Genomic DNA, 14380 nt, shown 5'->3' on the forward strand with positions numbered 1-14380 from the left:
CCTCCAAGGATAATTCTCACCAAGTAAAAATAATTTCCTACAGAAAGTTGTCAAAATATACCCAAAAGTGTTATTTCCCTATATAAACTATAGTAAACTTTACCCCCTCCCCAAGGGAGAACGGATAGCTCGGGGGTCCTGAAATTTACAATTTAAGTAAAGCCCCTGATGATCTTTCTTTCCACATAGAGAAAATCACTGTAGTACCTCTGAGTCTTGAGAAGAAGATTTTTGAAATATTTATTAATTTTCCCTTTGGGGCCCGGTGAGCTCAGGTGACCTAAAAAGGTGGGAGTGAAATGAGAAAAAGGTGGGAGTGAAATGAGAAAAGGTGGGAATGAAATGAGAAAAAGGTGGGAGTGAAATGAGAAAGAGCGTAGAAACATGAAAGCTTTACATCAAGTTGATGGAAGCATACACACCACTTCTTGGACGATCAACTTAGAGTGTCCACTGATTATCTTAAAGTGGTTTATTTACGCGGGTTTAAATTTTCATGATTTTTATCCAGAATTAAATTTACACAGATTATAATTTCGCTAACCAAGACATGTGTGGAACAAAATGTTTGCTGTGTTTTAGCAAAGAGACCGGACATTCAGCATATAAAGTGTCATATAGTCAAATAAACGGACATTCAGCATATAAAGTGTCATATAGTCAAATAAATAAGGTTTTTTAAAGCATATTGAGCAACAACGTTAACAAGTAAGTTATTTTGTAAAACAATNAGATTATAATTTCGCTAACCAAGACATGTGTGGAACAAAATGTTTGCTGTGTTTTAGCAAAGAGACCGGACATTCAGCATATAAAGTGTCATATAGTCAGATAAATAAGTTTTTTAAAGCATATTGAGCAACAACGTTAACAAGTTATTTTGTTAGACAAATCATCACCAGAACTATTAGATGTATGATGTAACCTACTCAAACATCATTACTGTTTGTGTATAGGAATCGCCACAACCACATACACACTACATCACCAGGACTATCAGATGTATGATGTAACCTATTCAAACATCATTACTGTTTGTGTATAGGAATCGCCACAACCACATACACACTACATCACCAGAACTATTAGATGTATGATGTAACCTACTCAAACATCATTACTGTCTGTGTATAGGAATCGCCACAACCACATACACACTACATCACCAGAACTATTAGAGGTATGATGTAACCTACTCAAACATCATTACTGTCTGTGTATAGGAATCGCCACAACCACATACACACTACATCACCACAACTATTAGATGTATGATGTAACCTACTCAAACATCATAACTATTTGTGTATAGGAATCGCCACAACCACATACACACTACATCACCAGAACTATTACATGTATGATGTAACCTACTCAAACATCATAACTGTTTGTGTATAGGAATCGCCACAACCACATACACACTACATCACCACAACTATTAGATGTATGATGTAACCTACTCAAACATCATTACTGTCTGTGTATAGGAATCGCCACAACCACATACACACTACATCACCAGAACTATCATACGTATGAGGTAACCTACTCAAACATCATAACTGTTTGTGTATAGGAATCGCCACAACCACATACACACTACATCACCAGAACTATTACATGTATGATGTAACCTACTCAAACATCATAACTATTTGTGTATAGGAATCGCCACAACCACATACACACTACATCACCACAACTATTAGATGTATGATGTAACCTACTCAAACATCATTACTGTCTGTGTATAGGAATCGCCACAACCACATACACACTACATCACCAGGACTATTAGACGTATGATGTAACCTACTCAAACATCATTACTGTCTGTGTATAGGAATCGCCACAACCACATACACACTACATCACCAGAACTATTAGAGGTATGATGTAACCTACTCAAACATCATTACTGTCTGTGTATAGGAATCGCCACAACCACATACACACTACATCACCAGAACTATTAGAGGTATGATGTAACCTACTCAAACATCATTACTGTCTGTGTATAGGAATCGCCACAACCACATACACACTATATCACGACGATCTTTATAGCGGCTAATTTTATGCTTGTCCTATTATTCTACTGATCATATTTTCGCAACTACATTATTGACCCGGGAAATGTTATCCCTGCAGAAATATATTGCTATACAGTAGATTCATGAGTCCCCTGCAAACATTGACCAAACGATTCACCCCCTGTAATCTTGAAGCCTATTTTTCACCATCTTCCAGCATTACAGGTTTATGATGTAATCCACAGGACTTTACTGTCTTTCCCATTGGACCAGTCTTAGAATTTAGGGTTTACACACCATAGACAATAGATCTAACTAACATATACATATCTTGTACACCTACTGAAATTTGCATTGACTAGACTATGACCAAGCAAATGTTACTCACTTATTTAGTACTTGGTATCATGAGATTAAGAAAACCCCTGGGCATGAAAGAGTATTTTTCTCCTATTCCAACTACCAGAATAAGCTTAGAAATCATGAACATGTGTTTTGACTAGCTATCATTTTGAAAATACTAACTTTTCCTCTGAATTTTTTTTGATGAAAACAAATCTGTCAACAAGTAAGATTTATATTAGCATACACCATACCTGCAAACATAGCTTGCACTGAAAAATATAATCACATCTTTCTAACTTGTACAGTCAATGTAAAATGAAAGGTTTTATTTTCATCATGTACCCTTTTCCGCATTGCAGCATCAGACTTTTCCAAATTCATGGTGTCATATGTCATTCTTGAGTGTTGAGTAATTGTGATGTCACGTCACGTGACACGGGGAGGGGAGTATATAGTAAGAAATTACTTACACACCTTTCATACCCTTAACAGCTCTATCGTATACACACAGAAATGAGACAATAAAGCTTCTTCAATCAATTGAAAAGCAGGCCTCCCTATCTCCCTACTAGCTTTTCTGTGCTAGTACTGCTGGTGTTGGAGTGTGGTGATGGTGATTGTAAATAGTAATCCCCAAAAGACCATGATGGTTGGTAAGGTGGTACAGGTGAGTGGGGGTGTCGGGGAGGTCTGTGTAATCGTCTGGATCATAGGTACTGGCCTCCTCTTTCATTACCCCTATAGTATGAGTTGGTGTAGTGGTACAAGCTGCAGGTATTTCTAGGCTAGGGAATTGGGTTCTGTAGGTCAGGAGTTTGAGGCTCGGACAGGGCACAAATCATATAATTATCTTCCTTTGTCAGTTGTGGTTCCATATCATTTATAGTATAAATTATAGGTGCATTGACATTGACAAAGGGCTAGTACCTGTTGTTTCACTATTGAGAGTACACCTTCGAAGGAGGAATTTCCATTATATATGTAGCAGAGGTCAATATTTTTCATTGCCTCCGCTAGGAGTCGAACCCAGGACCTCTGGCTTACCAGTCTTACGCTCTACCGAATGAGCTAAAGAGAAATTCTCCCTAGCCGAGACGGTAGGAAACAGTTAGTATTTTACGAGGGTGACATATATTTGAAAAGGTTAGATACAACGGCGCACATGGGTAATAACCCTCCGTTTGGGTAGCAGCTACTGTTTTGAGTAACACTTTCATTACTGCAATGGAAAATAAATAAGGATTGAACAGATTTTTCAATTTCATGCTGGTGTGAATGCAAATTGGTTACATACATATTCCATGAAGCCCACGATTTAAAACTGATGACTTAACTTATGGAATGTAGCAGCTTTTGGTGATAATAAGGGTGGATTTTGATCAATAATCAACATGTACATGTCATAGTAGAATTTAGTTGTCAGCACCTCAAAACTTTCCTACACCAAATGGTGTCAGATAATTCCAGGATTTCATTTAGTATTCTAGTGTTCTTGCCCCAAACCAGACATCAAAATATCAAAATGTCCAAGTCTGGTGTTAAGGCCAGAGCTAGGCACCTCGGGCTAGAGGAACTTGCAGTGGAAATGTAAATATAGTGAAATGAAATCACATAATTTCTTTTTAAGAATTATGAACAAATAATGTGTCATTCTATCAACATAATCCGATAAATGATTCTCAAATGTGTAACTGTTACCAAAATGCAGGATTATTTCCCGTATGCTCTGTCGTGCCCAACCTGTTGAAATTAATGAAACCATTACATATGGCGGACAGGACATTAAGTATGAGACATTTGCATTTATAAAATAACTGATCATACTGTACCTTTAATTACTACAACAAGTGTGTGAGACATATCTGGGTGAAGCACATTACTGCATTAGGTCTACATTTCCTTGATTCGAATGATTCAATCAGTCTCGTGTTTCGTTATGTCACGTCTTCCTCCTGACAAAAACACAAGTGGAAAATTTGTACTTTCGCTTTTTAATTCTGTGAATTCTACTTTCATTTTCGATTGTTAAGAAATTGTATTTGATAGTAAATTACACATTTAGGTGTGACATTTAACGACAATACATTTTATCCTAAATGAAATCTAAGTCAACATTCCATCTTACCTACACGTGTGTGCTGCTGCATTAATCTGCATCATCAAGAATCTTAGTTCTGCTTGAGGAATTCCCACCCGAGCGTGACGTCGATCTCTTGACCAATTTTTACCGAGTGAAAAATACCGCTTGACAGTTGTGTTTAAATGGTTTATTTGCGGACGAGTTATCTCATATACTGTATATGTGCTATATTACCTTAAGCTTTGTCTTTTTAGTGTGGACAGACACAGCAATAATTATCTCTTTTCAGCTGATAAATCTGTATTTGTAGTCTACCGGAAAGGCCTCAAATCTTGAGTATAAACTTCCGGTTTGGAGGAGTGTAGCATTTAAAGTTTATGGTGATTTTAGTCGTTGTTTAAAATATTCCAGGGTTTCAGTTCACACAAGCGTTGTTAGGTAGGGAATTCTCTAGTTGTTCGTCGAAAGAATGAATTCCTATAGAGTTATGTGTAAGTAACTTGCTGTTTAAAATTCAGACTGTTCTTAGTGCGCACTCGCGATCGTGTATTTGTGTTTGGATGTAGATGTTGGTCCACAGGTATAGCCACTAGTCTCTGCTCACTTATTAAGATCCTTGCAAATGTATGTTAGTAGGATTCAAATGACTAAAAATCGGTTCATAGGACATGGAATGTAATTCCAACAGTGTAAACAATATGATGACAATTTTTCGAAGTGCTCGGCAATTTCTTACCCATGTTTAAAAGTACCAGAGATCATCAGCTAAACTAAAGATTACGTACATGAACATAGTCGTTGACTGTGTTAAATGGATGAGATTTCATTCGAAACATTTAAATCTGACTTGTATTCAACTTATTATGACACACCTACCTAGTTTATCATTCGCCCCTTTTTTAATTTTCTTTATTATTTTACTACATCCAGTATACACGAGTTATTTCCCTTCCACCGTTACCTTAGAGTAAATACTCTTACGTGGACGGTTAGGGCCATAATAAAAATTAAATCCTATGATTTCGCTCCCTCGACCTACGGCGAAAACGACGGCGAGGGAGCAAAAAATTACAGCGAAGGAGCCGTCGTGTTTTTGCATTAGTTTTTTTCTCTGAAACGGGCTTAGAAAAACCAAATCAAGAATGATAATGATAATAATATTTATTCAGGTAAAAGGCAGATATAATACACGTATATCACATTTTGCAGATTGGACATAAATATATAAATTATCACAGAGGTCATTTTGAGTTATTTTTGCCATATAGGGTTGGTCGGATTGACCACGGTGCCCAACTTGCCACGGTTTCCCTTACTTTTCAGCATTTGGGACCGTCTTAGTAAGAAAAGGATAACCATTCTAAGAACAAGTGCTCAGTGCCTCAACCAAGTTTGTCTACTTCAGTAAGCATGTCCCTATGAAAACACAAGGTGAAATAAGTCTTGCTCCTCCCTCGCCGTCGTGTTTTCGCCTCAGGTCGAGGGAACGACTCGAGATCACAAGATTTTTAATATGACCCTAACCGGTAAAATATGTCTACCACCAAATGAAATAAGTCATGATTAAAATTGAAGGCTCTAGATTTGTTTGTGCTATCTTGTGGATCCTCTAATTTGATGTCCATCAAAAGAGATGCGTAACGGTAAAAATGACCGGTTTGAAGTCGGGCGTAGCTGCTGTAATCTTCAAAAGGCAGGTACACGTACTCGCGTGCCTTCACGGATCAGTTTGCGCCACATTGTGGATAGACAAGAACAATGGTTTGATATTTTACTGGCTTTGTAGTTGGATGTCGCTTCTCTTGTACGATCTTGAAATGGCATGTATCCGCCTAGCGATTGGTCAGGTGTTTTTTTAAACCTAGGATCAATCAAATAGATTCTAGGGGTACAGAGAGCGTATGTAAGCGTTACCCCTGCAGTATCGAGGATGATGATAATTGTGAATAAAAAGAAATAAAACAACAGACAAAAGATCTTGCAAGTGTATGGAACCCACATAAAGTTAAAGACACTGAAACAATTGAAGAGGTACAGCAAAGGGCAACGAAACTAATACCTGGGCTGAAGGATCTTTCCTTCAGCGACCGTCTTAAGAAATTAGGAATCCCAACACTGACATACCGAAGAATGAGGGGAGACAATTATAACCTAGCTAGCAGTCAGGCGTTGTAGTCAAACGTTGGGCCAACGTGACACACAATGTTGGCCCGAAAACGGCAGCCAACGTTGGCCGGACATACGTTTGTCAATCGTAGTGAAGTTGGCTTGATGTCAGACCTAAGATTCGCTGTCAGCGTATGTAATATAACGTTGGGCGAACGTCAGTACGTCGGTGGCCTAATGACGGGTACCACATGTGGTGCATGAATGTAACGTTGGGCCGACGTCATTACATCGATTGTCCAATGTCAGGTGCCGACAACAGCGGTCACAAGTCGGTACTATACGTTATGTAGGAGATGTGACAGTGGCTACAATAAAAAGATGTCAGAGTGATGTTATTACCATTTTAACACAATGGACAAGTATTTCTTGATGACACACTCAAAATCAATTTACAAGTTGAATTAGTTTAATGAGAATAGTGTTGCATGAAGCGAATCTGTATTTTTCGTTTGCTGTAACTAAATAATTGCACAACGTCAACAATTCAAACACTAATATAAAAATAAGAGGTAATCTATGTTTGTATTTGGTCGCTGTTGCATGAGAAACGCGGGCCCCCGACTTTAATCTCATGTTTACAATTTCATGTGCATCTAAAACATTGAAGATATTAAATTCATGAATATTATGATTTACTGCTGTATCCTCAATATTCTGCACTTTAAACAACAATAATTGTGGTAATAATTTATCAAACGGTAGGATCACATACCATATATCCTGCTTAGTATACTATACGTGTCCCGTTTTGAGATACAGTGATGGTAGCATCTTTAATCGAGTCAACATCTAGAACAAGAGGACATACACAAAAAATAAAGAAAAAGATTGTTTATTAGATATCAGGAAACATTTATTTAGCTACAGAACTGTTGATATATGGAACAGTACTAGTCTTCCTGAGGCAGACATACAGACTACATCAATTTTAAAACACTCCGAAATTAGTTTGGACAATCATTGGAAACATTTTGAACTAAAATTTAATCACCTATGTCGCTACAAATCTAACAACGGGGGTGATTTTTTAAATTAAATTTGTTATATTATATCATATGGACACAGCGACAAGTAATTGCTTGGGTCCATCATCTATCCTACTAGATCCTACAATGTAGATCCTATTAAGTGACTAGTTTGTATTCTATAGACATCCATCGCCTGCCTGTCGGAGAGAGGGGTAACTGACCATAAAATTGTACCATTATCAGTGATATTTAACCTCTTTTGTAGATACTTAGACACAACTTGTCATAACAATTTGCCAGTTTTACAATGCCTGTTTACTATAGGGAATTGTGTATACCGAAATATCAACGAAACTAATTCTCAAGCTTTCACTACAATTCTTATAAAGAATCAATGGAAGTATTGAACGATACAAACTTGACTGTTTTACTCTTACCACCCCGATGACAAGGTTTGTCACATACATTACTTCTTATATCGAGCGAGCTAATATTTCAATGTCACTATGCAGTAAACTTAAATCCAACACGTGGCATTGATTTCCTGTATAGAGTAAAAGATGTGATGGGCCCGTATCTCATTTTCATACTGAACGTTTTTGTTCATGTATGAGTAATTCTTTGGTCGGTTTGTGTTTCAACGAGGATCTAGTGTTGCCTGACGCTGCTACCCCGTCTTTTCCATTATGTATAGAAATTCTCCATCGGGTTCAGATAACTAATTCAGAAACTGCTACAGAAATTAATATCTAGATTTGTAAGACTCGACTAATCAATCAGTAAATTCGACAAAACCGCGATGTATTGGTGCTCACTGATATATATATATGTGAGGATACAAGAAGTTACATATCTAGTCTTTGATCCACGGAACCAGACCAATGAAACTAGATCACCTAGCCGACGATAGAAAGCACACTCTTGTAGGAATCAGTGTGAGAGGTTGTCACATGTTAGGTAGATAAATCAAAGGAGAGCGTTCAGATTTCAGCTTCCATTTTTTTTATTTTTCCCGGCTCATAACTACATACAAAACGGAGAGTACAGAATATCCGGATCTGAGTTAATTATAATTTTTGAGATGGACTGGACAATATATCCGGAATTTTACATTATTGTAAGAATGTAATTTTATTTAAATGTAATTGATTCAGATTAAGCTATTAATGCATTTTCCATGTCAGATAACAAGAATACAACACTCTATAGGGATGCTGCTGACACTATTTCTAGTTTAGCGCGGCTGTAAATGTGTATATAAACAAGCATGTTCATGATGACGTATTTCCAAATAAATTGATTAAAATCAGTAGTTAATCACTCAACTCTCCTTGTAAGCCCCAAGTGACCAAACTGGCCCTTAATTCCTGCCGCTCAACTAGCATCGTGGATTGACCCGTTCTCTCCAGCTGGTCACAATTGTTTTTCTATGGGTTAATGTTGAAATTGCCGCGTTCCAGTTTGCATTCATTTTGACTTTGAATGTCAACTGAGAGGTATTCAATGCTTCACTTAACCTTTTTTAAAGAATCCCTGCTTTAAAAGATTACTGAGTATAAACAATGTACAAAAATACAATTTGGCATCCCCCTTCCCCGCTTAAGACAGAAGGGGACACAGAAGGAGAACAAGGACTCACTGAGAGACTGCCAGTAAACTGATTGTGAAGGGACTTTTTACAATTTGGCCGAAAATATCCATAGGTATTCAACTTCGAAGTGTGGCCTCTATGGAGCTGTTAGAGCACGATTTCTCACCCGACACGATTTCTCACCGGGTGAGAAATCGTGCTGAAGTTGCTGCGTTCGCAACACGATTTTTCATTCCGACACGATTTCTCACTTGGGTGAGAACTCGTGTTAGGAGTAGGAAAATAAGGGGCAAGTGTGTAAAAGAATAATTCTTTAACTCACTTAAGGAGTGATTCTGTCTACAAATGTTGTAACGTGGCGTTTCTGGCTGAAAGGGATGGACCAAATACTGTATAAATAAAGGATGTGGCTTCAGTTTCGTGGGAAACAGATGGGTATAGGGGTCCACCGTCCGGCAGATAGGAATACGCTGAGAGTGAACAGTCCTGACCAGGAAGTATCTAGAAATACTTGTCAATGCTGACGTCAAGATCATAGGGATGAATCCGGGCCTATGGTTAGGTCGTATGACGCTTTTATTTTAAAATTTTGGATTTTGCCCGACGATGACTTGTTAATTCGTGTGTACATGTAACGTCATCGCAAAGCTCAAGTCAAAGAATATAAGACGGTGCCTATGGAGACACAATCGGGAACCGTCGGCATTTTCCGTGAACGGTACAATGTATGTTTCGTTTCCGATTGTATATGGAGACAGCGCGGAAAAGAAAATGGGGGGAAGGCAGATAAGAAATTATATATATCCTAAGTAATGCGATGAGACAGCAGATCAATTTTGATTTCTTTAATGTATTTTACGCCTAAATCCCCGATTCTGAGGTGGTCCCCAACATTAATCACCTCTACCAGTAACCTGCAGTGGGGTACAGCTCGCCTGTTCACTCCCTGAACCTTCAAGGACAACAGTAGTGTATTTTACAGAAGACATAGAAACATTTTTTATATGATATGGAAACTATGGATAACAATTTCAGTGGTTAAGTTATATGGCTAAAATTTGACCTGGTCATAATTCTAAGCCTATTCTAAAAGCAATTTGCTGTTTCCTTCCAATAAACAGCGTAGTTGATAATGACAATTTAATTGATACCGATTTATCTAAATGTCTAAAATATTGCAATATTAGCATATAATTATCACAGTGTGGTTGATGTAATAGGCGATTTAATTGCATTCCGTGGTAATATCAAGGAGATAATTGTATCCGATTTACGGCTTCAAATGTAATGAAACCATAAATGATGCTACTAGGTATTGAACGTCAGAGTACGGATTAAGCCATAAACAAGCTTGGTACAGAACTGGTGAGCTTTTATTCAAGATCTTTGTGGGGCGCGGTTGTATGCACTATTAATTCCAGTTTCAGATGCCTGGATATCGATTTGTTTTTCATGAATATCGAGAATTGAATTATTTGATATCAAGAAATGTACGTGATGTCTTTATAAATAATCGACTTATTGATGCCGAAAAAGGCTTTTATATCTGAAAATACAAGTTAGTTTTCTTTATTAAACAACGGCATTATTTATACATAGAAATCATTTGTGCTTTAAATTATTCGACTACTCGATACCAGAGATTTGAAAAAAAAGCATTATTCTATGCATTTTTTATATCCTAATTTGATTTCTTTCTGTGGAAAACTACTATTTTCATTATTGATTGCCTGCCTTTTTGCGGTAACATTCGGAAATGATCGGAGTTCCGCACATAAACTTTTTTTTTTCAATATTAGCAACATAGTTAAGATGGGAAGAATACATTTAATCTGAAATGCGATCTTCGTGTTCGTTGATATCAGTATGTATATGTTATCAGCAATGATCTATTTCTAAGAGTCTGTTTTCTGCAGAGCTGTTTAATACTATCGATGTGTACTGCATGCTGGGATAGTTTTATATTGGTTATACACATTCCTCATGTTTTCCATCGAATCAGCATATCTGCCGTATTTTTATGCGTGACATATATATCCTAAAGATTATTTGATTTCAAGCTTCCACGGTCTTCACTAACACTGTATTACTCGAGTAGGCGGCATAGACAAACGAATTGTTATCGAAACGTCTTAACATAAAACACTTCTAGGTTACTTCCCTTTGAACGATCAGCATTTTTCTTTCTACTAAATGCTTTTTTAATTTTTTGATGGAATGATTTATTCATCTAACGCCAGTTCATATATTTTATGTAATGTTATAGGTTCACAAATATTCTTGTTTGACTACTGACTTAGGACAACAAGAAACTGACACAGGAATGTTCATTTTCAGAAGTATATTCGACCCTGTAGATGTTTCAGCCAATCCCACAAGTTGTATTCTGATATTAGAGGCAGTAGCAGTAGCCTTCTGAGTATAGCGACATTTGTAGGTATACAGTTACCTGTTGTTTTTGTTTACTTTTGTTGTTGTAATAATCTTTTAACTTCCTCGCAACAGCTTAGGTCACACAGAGGCGGGCACCTTGGGAGACACCGACCAAAAAGAAGAAAAATTGAAAACAGCTGGGAAGACAAAACAAATGTTGGGTGCAGTATATGGGATGTAACCTACTCAAACATTCTAGGAGCAATGCCGATCCTGTATTTCATCGAATTATATAAGATATCTTATATAGAAAATTAAATGAGATATCTTATATGCGATATAAGATATCTTATATAGTATATATGATATCTTATATACTTATATAAGATATCTCATTTAATTTCTATATGAGATATTGCATATAGGATATAAGATATCTCATATAGTATATAAGATATCTTCTTTATTATATGAGATATATTATATACTATATGAGATATCTTATATAATAAATAAGATATCTTATATCCTATATGAGATATCTCATATAGAAATTAAATGAGATATCTTATATAAGTATATAAGATATCTTATATCGCATATACGATATCTCATTTAATTTTCTATATAAGATATCTCATATAATATATAAGATATCTCATATAGCTATATAAGATATCTTATATAATTGAAATCTCGTTGCTATATAAGATATCTGATATAGAATGAGATTTCGTGGCATTAAAAACCAGAAACTAATTTCTCCCTCGAGAATCATTCGGAGCACATTCAGGATTGCATTGGGCGCAATGGCGGAGAGGGATGGTACGGATGCTGTATTTTCCCTAGGCCTAGCTCGCCTTGTCTCTCTTATAGCGGCCAAAGCAGAGGCTGCCATTTCCCGCACTCTTGAAGTGGGCTCAGACATAATGGCGGCGACAGGAACACGTGTTGTTACAACAAGCCTACTGTCCCTACGTAGATCCTCGAGATATTCCGGACGGGGAGACTTCATTTTCGACATTTTGTTAAAATCTCGTTCCTATATAAGATATCTTATTTAGTAACGAGACTTTAATTATATAAGCTATCTTATATAGCTATATGAGATATCTTATATATTATATAAGATATCTTATATAGAAAATTAAATGAGATATCTTATATACGATATAAGATATCTTATATATCATATAAGATATCTTATATAACATCTCATTTAATTTCTATATAAGATATCACATATAGTATATAAGATATCTTATATATTATATAAGATATCTCATATACTATATAAGATATCTCATATACTATATGAGATATCTTATATAGTATATAAGATATCTCCTATGCTATATAAGATATCTTATATAATTCGATGAAATACAGGATCGACATTGCTCCTTGAATAAATGTTAAGTTGGCTTGCCATTGCAGTATGTCAATATTGGTTTCTAAAATGTCACCTTACCTTAGTAAAACAAACGGAAGAAAACCATATATAAATATAAACTTTATTTATTTTACAACAATCATGAAACAAGTTTTTTCAACTTATATTAATCACTTTTGTTGGCCCGGATGTTAGAGCGCGGGGGTCTTGTTGTGGGAGGAAGCCGGAGTACCCGGAGAAAACCCACGTGGTCGGGCAGGTGACCCCATACCTTTTCACGTCCGATCGGGGAATCGATTCCCGGCCACCCTGATAAAAGGCACGTGCGCTATCCACTACACCACCCCACCACACAAAAAAACTATCGATTCCGCAGTGGGCCTACATAAGTTGCCTCTAGAACTAACATGCAGTGGGATACTGCGGGCCTATTCTGTCCGCGAACCTGCATGGATACATCACAATTTAGTAGTGTGCGAACATTTTGCCAAAAGAATACCTCAAAATGTACCGCCTACATTACCACGACTTTTTTAGACACTTCAAAACTCTGTCAGTCACTTTGATTAAGAGGGAACGTGGGAACAATCAACAAATGTGTCGCCAGCTAAAGGAGCTATATACTAATTGTATCGACCGAACTTGTAAAGGCAGCCACCAAATTAAATGCCAATGGAAGTTGTGTTGAAGATTGTATCATTAACAAACGACCATGGTCATGTCACTGCGTGATCTCTATTAACTATTTAACGCTATTTCCGAATCAGTTTTCCCATCACACCACCGATAACTTGGCGAGATGTTGTACTGCACCGTTTGTCCAAAGAACATTTGGCATTATACAAGAGTTTAGCGATAAATTGAGAGAAATATTTAAAAGTATATGTTATAGAAAACGGGAAAGAATTGACATGTGGAAAATAAAATGGGAGAATGAAATCGTATCTAATAAGCCCGTGTTTGGCAAGGCATGAGTACATTATCTGTATACACATGTATTATAACTGTTATATTGTATGAATAAAGATGTGTATGCTTGACACGTAAATAATACTTGAACTATAAAAAAGGTCCCATTATAAAATTGGTTGATTGATTTTAGCCTCCTATAAACGGCTAAGGTGATTTAAAGACGTCCCTAATACGAGTGTAATTTATAAGGGTGATGGAGGCGATTTGTTGGTGAAATTGCCTCCCTGTTTGAACAGATGAGATCTGATGCCGGCTTTAGTGTGCCACTTCACTTGAATCCAAGGCACCCCGCACATTACCCCAATCGGTCACATTCTAAGGTAACCCCCACCCCCACCCCTAGCGCTATCCATTTAAAGGTGAACGTCAACAGGCAGCAACAATTTTAGGAATTAAGTTTGTCTTGACTAGGGGACAAAACCAATTATTTATCAGAGATAATTTAAGTATTGC

The 14380-nt window shown here is 36.8% G+C and overlaps 2 protein-coding genes across 2 annotated transcripts in view; both read right to left on the reverse strand.

Annotated features, from left to right (window-relative positions):
• LOC110461951 overlaps positions 1-4670 on the reverse strand; it is an 18883-nt gene extending 14213 nt beyond the window's left edge. The window contains exons 1-2 of the mRNA XM_021515694.1: positions 4507-4670; positions 4211-4333 (exon numbers count right to left, since the gene is read on the reverse strand). The gene's annotated coding sequence lies outside the window, so the exon portion shown is untranslated. The remainder of the gene's footprint in view (positions 1-4210; positions 4334-4506) is intronic.
• The window catches only part of LOC110461952 (dual specificity protein phosphatase 3-like), a 35039-nt gene extending 29845 nt beyond the window's left edge, over positions 1-5194 (reverse strand). Inside the window, exon 1 of the mRNA XM_021515696.1 lies at positions 4696-5194. The gene's annotated coding sequence lies outside the window, so the exon portion shown is untranslated. The remainder of the gene's footprint in view (positions 1-4695) is intronic.
• Between the last annotated feature and the right edge of the window lie 9186 nt (positions 5195-14380).

Source organism: Mizuhopecten yessoensis, unplaced genomic scaffold, assembly GCF_002113885.1.
Source record: "Mizuhopecten yessoensis strain PY_sf001 unplaced genomic scaffold, ASM211388v2 scaffold10711, whole genome shotgun sequence".
In the NCBI taxonomy this organism is placed as follows: Eukaryota; Metazoa; Mollusca; class Bivalvia; order Pectinida; family Pectinidae; genus Mizuhopecten; species Mizuhopecten yessoensis.